Source organism: Osmia lignaria, unplaced genomic scaffold (assembly GCF_051020975.1).
Source record: "Osmia lignaria lignaria isolate PbOS001 unplaced genomic scaffold, iyOsmLign1 scaffold0003, whole genome shotgun sequence".
Classification (NCBI taxonomy): domain Eukaryota; kingdom Metazoa; phylum Arthropoda; class Insecta; order Hymenoptera; family Megachilidae; genus Osmia; species Osmia lignaria.
Genome location: NW_027478160.1, coordinates 27,983,551 through 27,989,839, shown reverse-complemented (window position 1 = coordinate 27,989,839; position 6,289 = coordinate 27,983,551).

The following is a 6,289-nucleotide window of genomic DNA, read 5'->3' as shown; positions in this document are numbered from 1 at the left end:
GAGATATTTGCAGATTTATCTCAAGGGAAGGGGCCTAACGGACATATTTCGAGATATTTCTTCTTCTTGTTGTTCTTCTTCTGCACAGCTAAACTGGAAGTGGCATTTCCAGCTCGCAATAGTGCAGAGTTATCTCAAAGAGAGGGGCCACGGTGTTTCTGTATCTCTATTATGTTGGTGCGGCTTCGGAACTTTTAAATATCTTGATATATCTCGAGAACTACGCATCTGATCAAAAAATATCATAGAACATAAAAAGTAGGAAACTTAATTTTCTACAAGAAAGGTCTCTTAACATTTTGCCATAGCTCGCTTCGTTTCCGAGATATTTGCAGATCTATCTCAAGTGAAGGGGCCTGACGGACATATTTCGAGATGTTTCTTCTTCTTGTTGTCCTTCTTCTGCACAGCTAAGCTGGAAGTGGCATTTGCGGCTCGCACTAGTGCAGAGTTATATCAAAGAAAGGGGCCACGTTGTTTCTGTATCTCTATTATGTTGGTGCGGCTTCGGAACTTTTAAATATCTCGATATATCTCGAAAACTACGCTTCTGATCAAAAAACATCATGGAACATAAATTGTAGGAAACATAATTCTCTACAAAAAACGTCTCCTAACATTTTGCCATAGCTCGCTTCGTTTCCGAGATATTTGCAGATTTATCTCAAGGGAAGGGGCTTGAAGGACATATTTCGATACTTCTTCTTCTCGTTGTTCTTCTTCTGCACAGCTAAGCTGGAAGTGGCATTTGCAGCTCGCAATAGTGCAGAGTTATCTCAAAGAAACGGGCCACGGTGTTTCTGTATCTCTATTATGTTGGTGCGGCTTCGGAACTTTTAAATATCTTGATATATCCCGAGAACTACGCATCTGATCAAAAAATATCATAGAACATAAAAAGTAGGAAACTTAATTCTCTACAAAAAAGGTCTCTTAACATTTTGCCATAGCTCACTTCGTTTCCGAGATATTTGCAGATTTATCTCAAGGGAAGGGGCCTAACGGACATATTTCGAGATATTTCTTCTTCTTGTTGTTCTTCTTCTGCACAGCTAAACTGGAAGTGGCATTTCCAGCTCGCAATAGTGCAGAGTTATCTCAAAGAAAGGGGCCACGGTGTTTCTGTATCTCTATTATGTTGGTGCGGCTTCGGAACTTTTAAATATCTTGATATATCTCGAGAACTACGCATCTGATCAAAAAATATCATAGAACATAAAAAGTAGGAAACTTAATTCTCTACAAATAAGGTCTCTTAACATTTTGCCATAGCTCGCTTCGTTTCCGAGATATTTGCAGATTTATCTCAAGGGAAGGGGCCTGACGGACATATTTCGAGATATTTCTTCTTCTTGTTGTTCTTCTTCTGCACAGCTAAGCTGGAAGTGGCATTTGCAGCTCGCAATAGTGCAGAGTTATCTCAAAGAAAGGGGCCACGGTGTTTCTGTATCTCTATTATGTTGGTGCGGCTTCGGAACTTTTAAATATCTTGATATATCTCGAGAACTACGCATCTGATCAAAAAATATCATAGAACATAAAAAGTAGGAAACTTAATTCTCTACAAAAACGGTCTCTTAACATTTTGCCATAGCTCGCTTCGTTTCCGAGATATTTGCAGATTTATCTCAAGGGAAGGGGCCTGACGGACATATTTCGAGATATTTCTTCTTCTTGTTGTTCTTCTTCTGCACAGCTGAGCTGGAAGTGGCATTTGCAGGTCGCAATAGTGCAGAGTTATCTCAAAGAAAGGGGCCACGGTGTTTCTGTATCTCTATCATGTTGGTGCGGCTTCGGAACTTTTAAATATCTCGATATATCTCGAAAACTACGCTTCTGATCAAAAAATATCATAGAACATAAATTGTAGGAAACATAATTTTCTACAAAAAACGTCTCTTAACATTTTGCCATAGCTCGCTTCGTTTCCGAGATATTTGCAGATTCAGCTCAAAGGAACTGGCCTGACGGACATATTTCGAGATATTTCTTCCTCTTGTTGTTCTTCCTCTGCACAGCTAAGCTGGAAGTGGCATTTGCAGCTCGCGATAGTGCAGAGTTATCTCAAAGAAAGGGGCCACGGTGTTTCTGTATCTCTATTATGTTGGTGCGGCTTCGGAACTTTTAAATATCTTGATATATCTCGAGAACTACGCATCTGATCAAAAAATATCATAGAATATAAATTGTAGGAAACATAATTCTCTACAAAAAAGGTATCTTCACATTTTGCCATAGCTCGCTTCGTTTCCGAGATATTTGCAGATATATCTCAAGGGAAGGGGCCTGCCGGACATATTTCGAGATATTTCTTCTTCTTGTTGTTCTTCTTCTGCACAGCTAAGCTGGAAGTGGCATTTACAGCTCGCAATAGTGCAGAGTTATCTCAAAGAAAGGGGCCACGGTGTTTCTGTATCTCTATTATGTTGGTGCGGCTTCGGAACTCTTAAATATCTTGATATATCTCGAGAACTACGCATCTGATCAAAAAATATCATAGAACATAAAAAGTAGGAAACTTAATTGTCTACAAAAAAGGTCTCTTAACATTTTGCCATAGCTCGCTTCGTTTCCGAGATATTTGCAGATTTATCTCAAGGGAAGGGGCCTGACGGACATATTTCGAGATATTTCTTCTTCTTGTTGTTCTTCTTCTGCACAGCTAAGCTGGAAGTGGCATTTGCGGCTCGCACTAGTGCAGAGTTATCTCAAAGAAAGGAGCCACGGTGTTTCTGTATCTCTATTATGTTGGTGCGGCTTCGGAACTTTTAAATATCTCGATATATCTCGAAAACTACGCTTCTGATCAAAAAATATCATAGAACATAAATTGTAGGAAACATAATTCACTACAAAAAACGTCTCTTAACATTTTGCCATAGCTCGCTTCGTTTCCGAGATATTTGCAGATTCAGCTCAAAGGAACGGGCCTGACGGACATATTTCGAGATACTTCTTCTTCTTGTTGTTCTTCCTCTGCACAGCTAAGCTGGAAGTGGCATTTGCAGCTCGCAATAGTGCAGAGTTATCTCAAAGAAAGGGGCCACGGTGTTTCTGTATCTCTATTATGTTGGTGCGGCTTCGGAACCTTTAAATATCTCGATATATCTCGAAAACTACGCTTCTGATCAAAAAATATCATAGAACATAAATTGTAGGAAACATAATTCTCTACAAAAAAGGTCTCTTAACATTTTGCCATAGCTCGCTTCGTTTCCGAGATATTTGCAGATTTATCTCAAGGGAAGGGGCCTGACGGACATATTTCGAGATATTTCTTCTTCTTGTTGTCCTTCTTCTGCACAGCTAAGCTGGAAGTGGCATTTGCAGCTCGCAATAGTGCAGAGTTATCTCAAAGAGAGGGGCCACGGTGTTTCTGTGTCTCTATTATGTTGGTGCGGCTTCGGAACTTTTAAGTATCTTGATATATCTCGAGAACTACGCATCTGATCAAAAAATATCATAGAACATAAAAAGTAGGAAACTTAATTCTCTACAAAAAAGGTCTCTTAACATTTTGCCATAGCTCGCTTCGTTTCCGAGATATTTGCAGATTTATCTCAAGTGAAGGGGCCTGACGGACATATTTCGAGATATTTCTTCTTCTTGTTGCCCTTCTTCTGCACAGCTAAGCTGGAAGTGGCATTTGCGGCTCGCACTAGTGCAGAGTTATCTCAAAGAAAGGGGCCACGGTGTTTCTGTATCTCTATTATGTTGGTGCGGCTTCGGAACTTTTGAATATCTCGATATATCTCGAAAACTACGCTTCTGATCAAAAAATATCATAGAACATAAATTGTAGGAAACATAATTCTCTACAAAAAACGTCTCTTAACATTTTGCCATAGCTCGCTTCGTTTCCGAGATATTTGCAGATTTATCTCAAGGGAAGGGGCCTGACGGACATATTTCGAGATATTTCTTCTTCTTGTTGTTCTTCCTCTGCACAGCTAAGCTGGAAGTGGCATTTGCAGCTCGCGATAGTGCAGAGTTATCTCAAAGAAAGGGGCCACGGTGTTTCTGTATCTCTATTATGTTGGTGCGGCTTCGGAACTTTTAAATATCTTGATATATCTCGAGAACTACGCATCTGATCAAAAAATATCATAGAACATAAATTGTAGGAAACATAATTCTCTACAAAAAAGGTATCTTAACATTTTGCCATAGCTCGCTTCGTTTCCGAGATATTTGCAGATATATCTCAAGGGAAGGGGCCTGCCGGACATATTTCGAGATATTTCTTCTTCTTGTTGTTCTTCTTCTGCACAGCTAAGCTGGAAGTGGCATTTACAGCTCGCAATAGTGCAGAGTTATCTCAAAGAAAGGGGCCACGGTGTTTCTGTATCTCTATTATGTTGGTGCGGCTTCGGAACTTTTAAATATCTTGATATATCTCGAGAACTACGCATCTGATCAAAAAATATCATAGAACATAAAAAGTAGGAAACTTAATTCTCTACAAAAAGGGTCTCTTAACATTTTGCCATAGCTCGCTTCGTTTCCGAGATATTTGCAGATTTATCTCAAGGGAAGGGGCCTGACGGACATATTTCGAGATATTTCTTCTTCTTGTTGTTCTTCTTCTGCACAGCTAAGCTGGAAGTGGCATTTGCGGCTCGCACTAGTGCAGAGTTATCTCAAAGAAAGGAGCCACGGTGTTTCTGTATCTCTATTATGTTGGTGCGGCTTCGGAACTTTTAAATATCTCGATATATCTCGAAAACTACGCTTCTGATCAAAAAATATCATAGAACATAAATTGTAGGAAACATAATTCACTACAAAAAACGTCTCTTAACATTTTGCCATAGCTCGCTTCGTTTCCGAGATATTTGCAGATTCAGCTCAAAGGAACGGGCCTGACGGACATATTTCGAGATACTTCTTCTTCTTGTTGTTCTTCCTCTGCACAGCTAAGCTGGAAGTGGCATTTGCAGCTCGCAATAGTGCAGAGTTATCTCAAAGAAAGGGGCCACGGTGTTTCTGTATCTCTATTATGTTGGTGCGGCTTCGGAACCTTTAAATATCTCGATATATCTCGAAAACTACGCTTCTGATCAAAAAATATCATAGAACATAAATTGTAGGAAACATAATTCTCTACAAAAAAGGTCTCTTAACATTTTGCCATAGCTCGCTTCGTTTCCGAGATATTTGCAGATTTATCTCAAGGGATGGGGCCTGACGGACATATTTCGAGATATTTCTTCTTCTTGTTGTCCTTCTTCTGCACAGCTAAGCTGGAAGTGGCATTTGCAGCTCGCAATAGTGCAGAGTTATCTCAAAGAGAGGGGCCACGGTGTTTCTGTGTCTCTATTATGTTGGTGCGGCTTCGGAACTTTTAAGTATCTTGATATATCTCGAGAACTACGCATCTGATCAAAAAATATCATAGAACATAAAAAGTAGGAAACTTAATTTTCTACAAGAAAGGTCTCTTAACATTTTGCCATAGCTCGCTTCGTTTCCGAGATATTTGCAGATCTATCTCAAGTGAAGGGGCCTGACGGACATATTTCGAGATGTTTCTTCTTCTTGTTGTCCTTCTTCTGCACAGCTAAGCTGGAAGTGGCATTTGCGGCTCGCACTAGTGCAGAGTTATCTCAAAGAAAGGGGCCACGTTGTTTCTGTATCTCTATTATGTTGGTGCGGCTTCGGAACTTTTAAATACCTCGATATATCTCGAAAACTACGCTTCTGATCAAAAAACATCATGGAACATAAATTGTAGGAAACATAATTCTCTACAAAAAACGTCTCCAAACATTTTGCCATAGCTCGCTTCGTTTCCGAGATATTTGCAGATTTATCTCAAGGGAAGGGGCTTGAAGGACATATTTCGATATTTCTTCTTCTCGTTGTTCTTCTTCTGCACAGCTAAGCTGGAAGTGGCATTTGCAGCTCGCAATAGTGCAGAGTTATCTCAAAGAAAGGGGCCACGGTGTTTCTGTATCTCTATTATGTTGGTGCGGCTTCGGAACTTTTAAATATCTTGATATATCTCGAGAACTACGCATCTGATCAAAAAATATCATAGAACATAAAAAGTAGGAAACTTAATTCTCTACAAAAAAGGTCTCTTAACATTTTGCCATAGCTCACTTCGTTTCCGAGATATTTGCAGATTTATCTCAAGGGAAGGGGCCTAACGGACATATTTCGAGATGTTTCTTCTTCTTGTTGTCCTTCTTCTGCACAGCTAAGCTGGAAGTGGCATTTGCGGCTCGCACTAGTGCAGAGTTATCTCAAAGAAAGGGGCCACGTTGTTTCTGTATCTCTATTATGT